Genomic DNA, 12,780 nt, shown 5'->3' on the forward strand with positions numbered 1-12,780 from the left:
TCCACAGGCTCCTTCCCTGCCCCTTTGTGGAGGTGGGAGGGGAGAGAGTTAATGCTTACCATGTGCCAGCCACGCAGTTAAGCACCTGACATGTACACGTTCTCAATGGTCACGAGAACTCCATGAAGTTGGTGCTTTTTCATCCCTGCTTTGCAGATGAGGACATTGAAGCATAGAGAGGTGACATGAATAAGGGCACACAGCTAGCCTGCAGTGGGGCTGGGATTTGGACCTAAAAGTCTGGTTCCAGAGCCCACAGTCTATTCCAGTACACTGGCCTTCCTGGCAGGGTGAGGATGAGGATGATGATGATGATAATGAAGAAAAAATTAAGTACTTACTATATGACAGGCGCTTTGGATATTTTACGGCATTTAATTCTCATGGCAACCTTATGAAATATGGGTATTATTTTTATAATCCCCAATTTAGAAAAGGAGAAATGAGCCCCATGTTAAGTTACTTGCTCAGGGCCATTCAGCTGGGAAAGGCAGGCCCAGGGTTCAAACCCAGGTCCCTCTGACTCTAGTACTCAGCACTGTACCCTGCACTCATCTGTGACAGCAGTGCTGACTGAGCACCCACTGGTGTGTGTCAAGCACCCTGCTGGGCACTGGAGACCCAAAGGCAATGAGGTGGCCGCTCTGCCTTTACAGCATGCTGGGGAGGGAAGAACACTAATCACACCACCGTGTCAATAAACCCAAAATTCCAAGGCGAAGCAGAAGTATACCTAGTCTGAGCTGTGCTTCCGGTGTTTTGTTGTTATGGTGGTAGGTGATTCACAGAAGTAATTTCTGCAAGATGATTTATTACCTTTTTCCAATGTACCTTTTATTTCCTTTTCCGTATCAGGAAAGCAATTGGAAATCAGGGACATGTTAATGAAATCAGTCGAAGGACTTGTTTCACACTCAGACATCACAATGTGGCTTCAACGCTATACTTTCCCAGAGTCAGTGACACTCAGAAGAGGGAAAGGGCAAGACAGCAAGCTCCCAGGAAATGCCTGAAAAAAGCCAAACCACATTTTTCCTGCATGATACGTAACCAGCATCTGCACTCAGAAACAGCTCTCAGATGCAGGTCATGGTCACTGCCAGCCCAATCCTGACCCTCCTTCATGGCAAACTCCTCTATCTCCAGGAGTGGTTCCCACAGCAAAGGCCTCATGTGAACTTGTTAGAAATGTAAATTCCCGGCCCCCACCCCAGATTTACTGAATCAGAAACTCGGGGAGTGGGTTTCTGCAAACCTTTAACAAGCCCTCAGTTGATCTTGAAGCGCAAAAGCTTGAGAATCACTGACCTAGGACGGGCTGAAGTGGTGAGCACAAGGACCCGCCACTGACTGGGTGCCCGCTATGTGTATCTCAAGCACACACCTCCAGGAACCTTCACAATAGCTTTGGACATAAACAGGATGATCCTACAGATGAAGACATGAGGGTCGGGAACCTCCCTAAGTTGCCCAACCTCGCACTGCTGGGAAGCTGTAGAGACTGAAGTCTGTTAAGAGTGTGGACTCTGGGTCAAACAGCCCATATCTTTGCTGTTTACTGGCTGTGTAGACGTAGACTCCCTCACCACTCTGAGCCTGAGCTACTGCATCAGTTAAAATGGAAGACGGATGAAGAGAACTTCTCCTGAGAGGCTCCGTTTTTGAGGATTCAATGAAGTAATCCATGCAGGAGGCCTCCCCGGTGCCAGGCATGTGGTGAGTGTGTAACAGATGGCAGCTGTTGGCTATTACATAAGAACAGAGGTCTTGCAAGCCCCAAAGGCCTGTGAGTACCCAAAATTGATGTGATCAAGTCCAGGCAGTGAGTCTCAGTTACTTTACTCACAGGAGAGCCTTTTAGACTAGTTTAGTGACCAGTTATTTTTATTTACAAATAACTCTTGTCAGATTTCTGGAATCTCAGCTGGGTGAGAAGCAACAAATCAGGAGAGGAATGAGAGGCTGCTGGGAAAGTAACAACAAACACGGCTGCCTGGGGCTTACAGGGCTCCTGTCAACAGTGCCCTCTACCCCCACAGCCCACAGTCAAGCTAGTCTATTCAAGACGACTGAGTCACCAAGGAGCTGCCAATAGTGTAATCAGCCAAGTTTATGGAGGCGAGTGCACATATGCATGTGTGGGTCTGTGCAGAAACATAACAAGAATGAATATAAATTTTAAAACACTGTATGTTTAAAGAGATAACCCTGTAGCTTTCTAGTCAATTCAATTGTCTAACACGACTTGGTCCCCAGGGCCTGGAGAGCTGAGCCTTCTCCATCACATAGGCAGATAACTCAGAGGTTCAAAGGGCAGGCTTCTGGGTGCCAGACTGGCCAAAGGTCAATACTGACCCATTGTGTGACCCCGGACAAGTCCATTAACTTGAGCCTCAATTTCTTCATCTGAAAGCTGGGGAATAATAAAAGAACCTACCGTAGCTCACAGGGTTGTTGCGAGGATCAATAAGTGCTCAGTGAATATTATGAATTATTTTTGGATGTCAATACATGCACTGTCTTTCCATAAGCTTCCTTTCCACTATGTCAAAAGCACTCTTTTCTTTGGTTAAGCAGACTTCATATACCAGCTGCAGGCAAAGGAAAAGGCAGAGAAATACTTCTTTGGCTAAAGGACTATTAGTAGTGAGGCTCTATGGCAGTGGTTCTGGGGACAGTGACAGATGTGCAAACCAAAAAGGGACAACTTAAAGGAAAGATGTCCGGACCCAAGTGTATGACCTTCAGAGGACCCAAGTGTATTAGAAACCCAAGATAACACGGCTCCAAATTACTAAAGGAAGAAAGCCAGCATTTACTGAGCACTAGGACATCTGTACTCACACTGACTCACTCTTTACTCCCTGCCATCCTGGGAAGGTGATATTACTATCTCCAGCTCTTAAATGAGGAAACTGAGACTCAGGGAGGATAGGTAAATTTCAGAAGTTATAGGGCTAATAAGTGGTGGAGGTGGAATTCAAACCCAAGCCTAGCTGACTCCTATCACTCGACCAAGTCACCTACGGTCCAACAGGGAGGGAGCTGGTGACACACGTGTTCACTTGCTCTCTACCTTCTCACTTCCTGTGGGCACCTGCCACAGGTCAGCCCTAACCCAAATCCAGAAGGTAAGAGAGCCCACAGAGGCAATCCCCACAGCCCAGCCAGCGTCTGGGCACAGGGCAGGGTACCAAAGAGCGGATCCCCGGAGCAGATGAAGAATACTGAGCAGAGAGGAAAAACAGGTCCCTGCCCTCCAGGGTTCCAGGCCTCAGGGCCAGGATTATCCGGCCCAGCCCAGAGAGGGAAAAGGGAGGGCGGTGGGGTAGTCTGGAGGATGGCAGGGCTGAAGCAAGCCTCCTGCACTGGCTGCCTTTACTCCCTGCAGGGCCTGTGTGGGTGTCCCTGAAACCCCCAATATCAGACCTACTAGTCAGAAAGCTCTTTGCCAGCAGCCCCTGTTGTCCAGTACCAGCACCTCTGTCTGGGGTGACCACACCCTGCTCTCATTCCTGGGAAGCTCACTCTATCAGGCTCTTGCCAGAAGCCCTTGTTTATCTAATCAGCTGCCTCCTTGGGTCCCAGGAAAGATAAACAAAGTCAGCAACAGCTTGGCTGCTCTTTGGAATGGGAATTTTAGCAGGTATCTGTGTAAGGGGGTTGGAATCCTCCCCCACTGACTATAAAGCTGCCCTCAGTACCTTGTCTCCTGTTTGGGATGTAGGTCCTGTCTGGTACAGACAATGTTCCAGAAGTGACAATATTTTTAAAAAATTTATATTGGATGGGGATTATTTTAAACAGCTTTGGAAAGTTTCTATGAATTTTTTGCTATGAAGAAACAAAGAAAACCAGCAAATGAAAATTAAATCTCTACTCTTGCCAGTCTCCCCTCTTGGGGATGGGGCCATGCACCAGCTACGGTATGAGAGAGCTGGATACGCCTTAAGATACTGTTATAAGACAAAATGAAAACCAGTCAGCTAAAACTCTCAGCAAATTGTCTTTGGGCAAATTGACCTACAGCCCAACTCTGGTACTCAGACAGAGCTTAATACAAACATGTGTTGGCTGTTAGGTGACATCCACACTTGAGGAGAGGTGCTGTCCTCACAGTTCCCTGGCAAGTGAGTTGAGAAGTCATACGTGAGCTAACAACAGGCTCTCAAAGCTGCTTTGTACCCGAGCATGCAACCTGTTGCGACTTTTGGATATACTTGTTTGGCCAGCATTTAACAGTCACAGTGTCCTCAAAGGGCTTTCCGTGGTGCCTGGATATCCTTTGTGACACTGGACAGTAGCACCACCTTAGAATCATCCCACAAGTCCAAGTCTCCTAACCTCTCCTCACCAGAGCCAGGGAACATGTGTTTCCCCCGCCCGGTATGGTGCCGAGAGTCACAGGACCTGACCACGCGCCTTCAAGAGAGGAGGGGACCAGCTGGCTCACACTCAGTCTAGTGGCAGCTGTTTTATTAAATCTGGACCGATGGAGGCTTCTGGCAGTTCCACAGCCTTCTTGATGCTTGGACACTCCCCTAGACCTTTCCAAGGCCAGTTGACCAGGAGAGGAGGGCCTCTGCCTTTTGGCTCCTCAGCCATAGGCCAACCTCACTGGGGCCTTGATGACTAAAACGGCCACACTTCTTTGAATGTAATGTGTCACATTCTAGTAAGAAAGAAAAAGTACCACCAATTAGACCATGACACACCACTGATGGTGAGAAGCATCTTGATTGGTCAGAGACCTTAAAACAAGAAGAAGTATGCTGGTATGAAACAAGAGCAACTTTTAGCACTGTTCACAATAGCAAAGTCTTGGAACCAATCCAAATGTCCATCAATGATAGACTGGATAAAGAAAATGTGGCACATATACACCATGGAATACTATGCAGCCATAAAAAAGGATGAGTGCATGTCCTTTGCAGGGACATGGTTGAAACTGAAAACCATCATTCTCAGCAAAGTAACATAAGAAGAGAAAATCAAACACCACATGTTCTCACTCATAAGTGGGAGTTGAACAATGAGAACACATGGACATAGGGAGGGGAACATTACACACCAGGGCCTGTCGGCGGGTGGAGGACTAGGGGAGGGAGAGCATTAGGAGAAATACCTAACGTAAATGACGAGTTGATGGGTGCAGTACACCCACCAACATGGCACATGTATACCTACGTAACAAACCTGCACGTTGTGCACATATACCCCAGAACTTCAAGTACAATAATAATACTAATAAAAACAAAAACAAGTGCAATTTTTTTTCAGGACAATTGTGTTCCTCCTAGCTTTGATGCAGATTTTAATCCCAGTCCCATTATTTCCTAGCTGTGTGGCCTGGTACAAGGAACCTCACTTTGCTAAGTCTCAATCTTTTTGTTAGTAAAACAGAATAGTAATATTTCACTCAGAGGGTTTTAAAATGAAGTGATACCTATAAAATGTTAAGCTCAACATCTAGCACATCACAAGTAGCTACACACGGTGCTCCAACAAGGCTTGTGAGGACAGTATACCTCTTTCATCTTCTAGTGCTCAGGTGGTACACTGAGATGTACCAGCCTGGGATCCTGGGGTTGACGTTTCCCAACAGACTATGATCAGAAGCAGGGAGGACAGACAACTGGATGAAGGACGACCAACCCACAAGGCTTATGGCAGAGCACCAACAGCAGCAGGGGTACAGAAGGTTTTGGTGAGAAAACAAATTCAGCTGGGATATGGGGTTCCAGTTCCTGAAATGGAGGAGTAGATTGTTTTGAACAACTACTCTGGTCAACAACAATTACAAACTCTGGACCAAAAATAAAAAAATAAAAAAATAAAAAAAGACCTGCCTGAAATCACTGGAGAAGGAAAGCACACTAGAGCATTTCCCAGTTCATGGTGACACATGGAAGAATGAATCTGAAACAGAAAGCTGTAGTCTTACTGTCTGGGAAGATGGGAAAGAGGTTGGACTTTCAGGGTGGAAACTGAGTGGGGAAATGCCAGAAAAGACAGAACTACAGAAGGGGAAGCCCGCAAATTACTACACCAATTCCCCTCAAATCCTTAGCTAACTCCTAAACCGTATACACATAGAGAGACTCCAATGAGCACGACAGAAAGCAGGAGCAGAGAGGAAGAGGTCTCTGCAACTGCCTGGAGGCTGGAGTTTGGGGTTCAAGTCCTACCAAGTCAAAGAAGCTTAGCAAATACTTAAGGCATTTGACTTAACCCCAGAAAGGTCATGCTTTACAAGTAAGCCTAGGATTAAGAGTTATGCCCTCGGACTACTGGCAGAACCAAAATAAACCTATATAAACAAAGTATAAAAACCATGTCCCCACAAGATCAGGTAATTTAACTGCCTGCTAGAACACAACACAACATTCTTTAGAGGAAGACAAGAAAATACAGAGTGTCTTTAATGTATCATCCACAATGTACAGTATACAATAAAATATTATAGACATGTGAAGAAGCAGGACAATATGACCCATAATCAAGAAAAAAAAAAAAAAAGGCAGTAAAATCAGACTCACTAATGAGCCAGATGTTGGAATTAGTAGGCAAGGATTTTTAAACGGCTATTATAAATATGCATAGGATTTTCAGAACATGAAAGACAGAATGAATCAGTGGATATGGAATCCCAGAAGAGAAACAGGAACTATAAAAATGAGCCAAGTGAAAATTCTAGAACCAAACATTATAATATCTGACATAAAATACTTTAGATGAAATTAACAGCAGATTAGATGCTGTAGAAAAAAGGTTAGCAAATGTGAAGACAGGAAGGAGAAGTGATCCAAACTGAAGCATGAGATAAGAAAAGATAAATAAATGAAGCTTCAGTGACCTGTGGAAGAACAAGTGTGTAACTGGATTTCTAGAAGGAGAGGGGAGAGATAATTGAGCATAAAAAATATTCAAAGAAATAATGGCTAAAAATTCTCTCCACATCCCCAAATTTAGTAAAAAGCATATAGGTCCAAGAAGCTCAGTGAACCCACACGGAATAAATGCAAAGAAAACCACACTTAGTCACATCATGGTCAAACTGCAAAATATCAAAGATAATGAGAAAATCTCAAAAGAAGCCAGAAAATAAAAGATCCATTATGTATACAGGAACAACAATAAGGAAGGCAGTTGACTTCTCATCAGAAACAATGTTGGTTAGAAGACAATGGAAAGACATTTTAAAAGTACTGAAGGTAGCAGGGAGTTGGGGGTGGGGTGGGGTGGGGTACGGGAAAGATTCAGTTTGGGATGTGTGAAGCTTCAAATACCGGTGGCACTCTGAAATGCAAGATACAGCAAAACTGCTCCCTCCCAAGTACACCCCTCTAGAACACAGTACACCTACATCCCCTGACCCACCGCTCCTCATATATACACAGTCTCCCCGTAGACCATCCCACTGTTTCCAACAACAAAAAAAAACTGTAACTGTCAGGAAGGTGGTAAGACATGAAATCATTCTTACGAACTGTGTCACTTACATGAAGAAAGTTTGTATTCTACCACCATGTAAATGTCATGCATTTTTCATCCTGATAAAAACTATAAAAAGGAAAAGGAGATTCACTTCTCCTCAAATGCTTTAGTCACATGATGCTTCTGTCTGATAGGCAAGTGGAAACGTGGGAACGGTGCTCCTCAAGGAGGTCACAGGGACACTGAGATCCAGGAGTCACCAAGTTAGAAGTGTGCTGGAGAGGATCAGGGTGGGAGTGGGGAGAAGTCTGAAGGCAGGAGCAGAAGCAACAGCAGCAATTTCCTGAGCAACCGCTAAATGCTGTAGCCAGGCGCAGGGCCGAATCATCAGTAAGATAAAGCCCCATCATCTTACTCAATCCTCATAGTAACCCCAGGAGTAGTAGTATCCCCTTTTTACAAGTGAGGAAACAAAGTTTCAGAGAGAATAAAAAGTTGCCCAAGATTAGTGAGAGAGCTGGGATTTGAGCCCAGGTCCCTCAGACTTTGAGCCATGGTTCTTCATCCTCCTCCAGCCAGCAGTTCATTTATTCACTCCTCTGCACTGGGCTACGCAAAAGGAGGGCTCGACATGGCCTGCACACAGCCCTGCCTCAGGTACTCGCAGACCAGTGAAGGAAGTAACAGAAACTACAAGAGCTTTCTGTTGAGCCTTGTACTAAGCAGTGTGCGTTACACTTAACATATCACTTCTTCGTTTTCATAATAGCCCACAGCCCTGTGAGGGAGATCCTCATATCACCCCCATTTTACAGATGAGAAAAGTGAGGGTCAGAGCAACCAAATGGTAGAACTAGAATCCAACCCCCGAGTTCCCCAGTGCCCAGTGCCACTAATTTTGATGGCCCGATGCCACCAGTGGGGCGGGAGGTGTGCAAAGACACCCTGGTGCTCCTCCTCCACTGAGGGGATCCTAAGAACTTCGAATCATGAAAACAACTTTCTTTTAGTAACCAAGGGGCTTGTGCTGGACTTGTTCCCAGAGGATGTGAAAGTCCTAGGACCTTTGTCTGTAGTTCACATTAATCCAATCTCCACTCAGTAACTAATGCAGCCTTTAAAAAATAAAACTAACAGTCTCAACCCTGTCTTGCTCAAAACCTTTCAGTGGCTCCTTACTGTCTTTGGAATAAAGTACCACCTCTCTAACAAGACCCCATCTTCTCTCCTCTCCTCAGCCACAATGTACTTCTCTCAGCTCCTCTAAAGGGCTCTCTCCAACTGCTCTTGCCTGAGTCTGTCCCAGTTACTAATGCTGTGTAACAAATCACCACCAAAAGTGAGCAGCCGAAAACCACCATCTTATTATACCCATGGGGCCTGTGGGGCAGGAATCTGGAGATGAAACAGTGGAATGGCTGTCTCTGCTCCCCAGTGTGTGGGGCCTCCAAAGGAAGACTCTACAGCTGACAGTGATGCAGCATCTGGGGTGACTCTCTGACTAGGGGCTGGGATCATCTACAGGCATCTTTCCTTGCTCACGTGTCTGCGGCTGATACTCCTGTCTGCTGGGACCTACACTGTGTGTGGCCCCTACACTGTGGCTGCTGGACTTCTTAGGCTCCAGGCTCGGGGCTTCAAAAGACAGTGCCCTGGTGAACAGGGCAGAGACTGCACTGCCTTTCCTCTCCCAGCCTCAGAAGTCAGGTGGTGCCACTTCCACCACATTCCTCTGGTCACAAGCAAGTCACAAACCCTCTCGGGTTCAAGGCGAGGAGCAGGGACCTCACTGCTCCATGGGTGAAGTGTCAGGGTCTCCCTGGGGACTGGGAGAGATTGCTTGGACCATCTCTGAAAGAAGAATCTGCCACAGGGTTGGGAGGGGTGCCTAGTGGTGGGGAGGATGCCTAGGAGCAGGGAAAGTCCCATTAAAGTTTTTCTCCCAGCTTGTTTCCAAACGTCATCACCACCATCACCACGAACACCTTTTTAATAAAGCAAAGATACCACCAATATTTCACATGTTCCTGTCCAAGCAGAGGGGCAAACTTGTACCCTGGGGCTCCCTTCCTGGTGCGTGCCATCCTCCTACTCTCTGTATCCCCGCAGGGTGCCCGGCAGCAGGCCTGTCCTCCCGCACTGACTGTGCCTTCTCCCAGGCTGCCAGTGCTGACGCGTCTGGAGGATGCTTGCGTTGTGGGGTCCAGTGCCATCCTCTCCTTTCTTACTCTGATTCTGTCAACATTCACAGAGCTCCACCTATGTGGCTGGCTCCATGCTGAGGACTCTGCTGGAGTTCCAGTGTTTGTTCCTGGAACAGCCCAACAGGAGGTCACATTTTGATGAAAACATAGGCTAAAGAGGATCACAAAGCAGAGGTTTGGGAGCAGGAGACCCTTGATCCACTCATCTCCAGAGTCCTAAACTCAGTTCAAGGAGGTGTCCTTGACACTGTGCCAAGCTCCGTCCCACGTGACCTCACAGAGTCCTCGCTGCAGCGGTTGCAGGTAGATTACTAGTATTAATTAGCTCATTTACTGATGTATGGAAGGGATGCCCAGAGAGGTGAAGTGAATTAATCAAAGCCACTCAGGTGTGAAGTGACAGCTTTCCTCCAGTGCTGCCTCCACCCTCAGCCTGTGGTATTTCCACCGTCCTAAGTCACTGCCTCCTGCTAACTTTGAGCAGCTCCGATGCCATAGCTTCTGTGTGGACAGCCTTGGACCCCCTTCCCCAGGGTTTAGAGATGAGAATGAGGCCTCCATGAAGGGCAGTTGATGGGGAGAGGCGCTCTGGGCTGAGCTGCCCCGCCCGCCAGCCTGGGGCTCAATGGGGCAGTGCCCAAAGAGGCATCCAGGGGGAGGACCCGCTGCCTGCTGCTCGCACGCGGCTGCACGCACAGCTGGAGCGGATCTAAACCCATTCCCTGAGTCAAAGGGAAAGCGCTCCGCCTCGCAGCACGCGGGAGCTTCTGAGCTTTGGGGAGAGGGCGGGCCAGGGAGCAGAGCTGGCCAGGCTGCCCGTGCCAAGGAAGGAGGGGGCCTGTCGAGGCCGCCAAAGCGGGCTGGGCGGGAGGGGCCAGGCCAGCTGGGGCTGGAGCTCGTGTGACATCACCGGGCGGCCCGCCTCTGTCTGGGGCTGAGGGGAGGCCCGGAGCCTTTCTGGGGCCTGGGGGATCCTCTTGCACTGGTGGGTGGAGAGAAGCGCCCGCAGCCAACCAGGGTCAGGCTGTGCTCACAGTTTCCTCTGGCGGCATGTAAAGGCTCCACAAAGGAGTTGGGAGTTCAAATGAGGCTGCTGCGGACGGCCTGAGGATAGACCCCAAGCTCCGGACCGGCCGAGCGTGGCACTGAGGCAGCGGCTGACGCCACTGTGAGGGAAAGCAGGTTGTGAGCAGCCCCACAGGACCCCTGGCCAGTCCTGGCCCCAGCCTCTGCCGGAGCCCTCTGTGGAGGCAGAGCCAGTGGAGCCCAGTGAGGCAGGGCTGCTTGGCAGCCACTGGCCTGCAACTCAGGAACCCCTCCAGAGGCCATGGACAGGCTGCCCTGCTGACGGCCAGGGTGAAGCATGTGAGGAGCCGCCCCGGAGCCAAGCAGGAGGGAAGAGGTAAGGGGCCAGCTCTGCGGCCATGAGAGGCAGGGGCGAGAGGCAGCCGCTGGCCTCGTGGCTAAGGCTTCCAGAACCCTGACCCTCCAGCTGGGGGTGTGTGCAGCTGGATCTCAGAGGGTCACTCCCTGCTATCACTTGGAGCCAAACAAGGCATGTCCGGGGCAGAACCTGTGGACACTTAGTGGTGTTTGGGGGCACATGATCATGGGCTGGCATCTTGAGGACTTCATGAGTAAGCCTCACTCTCTTCCTTTGGACAAAGAGCCTTTGGGGTGCCGGCCGGCAGCTCCCGGCATGGCAGGGCAGCTGGGAGTGTGCGTGTGTGTAGGTGTGTGCTTAGAGGGCAGCGGACTGAAGAGCTGCAGAAGGCAGGGGTGGCCCAAGGACTTGGGCAGTCACTTTGAAGCTTTGGATTCCTATGCCCCCAGGTCGGGACAATATGAGGCAAAGGCAAGCGCTGTGCTGAGGCGCTGGGAACCCCTGCTCAGAGTTACAGGAGCTGGGCTGCCTCTGCTCACACCCTCCAGCTGGCGAGGAGAGCAGAGGCACCCAGCACGGGAAGGGACGCATCACCCAGGGGCTGCTGCACTAGATGGTACCCCGGGTCTCCAACTGAATGGATGTGGCCAAGATATAGGGAGGATGCGGCTTCCCTGGTACACCGGCAAGGGGACAGCAGGGGCTCCACATACCAAGTTGCCTGAAAGCTCTAAGTATTAGATAACATTTCCAAACAAATTCTTCACTGATCCTTCCCTTCTCCTTCTGTGATGTGTGTGTCATGGGTCAGCTCTTGCCTCTGCTGTAGGATTATGAGAGCTCCCAGAGGCCAGTTAAGTTACTTGGAAAAGGATCTTCTTTCACCCCAGTCTCTGGGGAAAGTCGAGAATGCCACTTCCGAAGCCGGCCAAATGCTCCCCACATGTATTTTTCCAAATGGAGGCAGAGTAGGGTAGTGCTCATGAGCTGGCTTCAAATCCCAGCTCTTCTACCTACTAGCCAATGGCTCTGGCAGAACACTTAGCCTTTCTAAACCTCAGTTTTCTTATCTGTGAAATGGGATAATAGTGCCCAGGTGGTAACAATGGCCAGAGAGTAAAAGCTAACACTTATATTGCACTTACTCTGTGCCAGACTCAACTTGTAGAATCCTCAGGACCACCCTACTGCACAGGCATTATTATTTATCCCCATTTTATAGGTGAGGAAACTGAGGTAAAGTAATGTGCCCATGGCTACATGGCTAGTAAGTGCCAGGACCAGGACTTGAACCCAGTGGTGTGGCTCCGGAGCCACTCAACCACACCCTACTGCTTTCTAGGAGAAAGGTAGGCGCCCATGCCTAGGAAGGCCTTGGCTTAGTGCCTGGTGTGCAGCAAACCCTGAGCAAACCTTGGTCACTGATAGTTACAAACCACAACAATCAGGATTGGCACAGAGGGAAGGGAAGAGCAGAGACCCGAAATCTTTTTTTTTTTTTTGAGGTGGAGTCTCGTTCTGTCACCCAGGCTGGAGTACAGTGGCATGATCTCGGCTCACTGCAAGCTCCGCCTCCTGGGTTCACACCATTCTCCTGCCCCAGCCTCCCGGGTAGCTGGGGCTACAGGTGCCTGCCACCACAGCCGGCTTATTTATTATTATTATTATTATTATTATTATTATCATCATCATCATTTTTGTATTTTTACGAGAGACAGGGTTTCACCATGTTAGCCAGGATGATCTCAATCTCCT

The 12,780-nt window shown here is 48.9% G+C and overlaps 2 protein-coding genes across 13 annotated transcripts in view; one reads left to right on the top strand and one right to left on the bottom strand.

The window, feature by feature from the left end:
- RALGPS1 (Ral GEF with PH domain and SH3 binding motif 1) overlaps positions 1–12,780 on the bottom strand; it is a 306,693-nt gene that overhangs the window by 93,266 nt on the left and 200,647 nt on the right. The window lies entirely within an intron of this gene.
- Positions 10,574–12,780, top strand: part of ANGPTL2 (angiopoietin like 2) — a 35,594-nt gene continuing 33,387 nt past the window's right edge. Inside the window, exon 1 of the mRNA XM_023217127.1 lies at positions 10,574–11,043. The gene's annotated coding sequence lies outside the window, so the exon portion shown is untranslated. The remainder of the gene's footprint in view (positions 11,044–12,780) is intronic.

This window comes from Piliocolobus tephrosceles, chromosome 14 (assembly GCF_002776525.5).
Source record: "Piliocolobus tephrosceles isolate RC106 chromosome 14, ASM277652v3, whole genome shotgun sequence".
NCBI lineage: Eukaryota > Metazoa > Chordata > Mammalia > Primates > Cercopithecidae > Piliocolobus > Piliocolobus tephrosceles.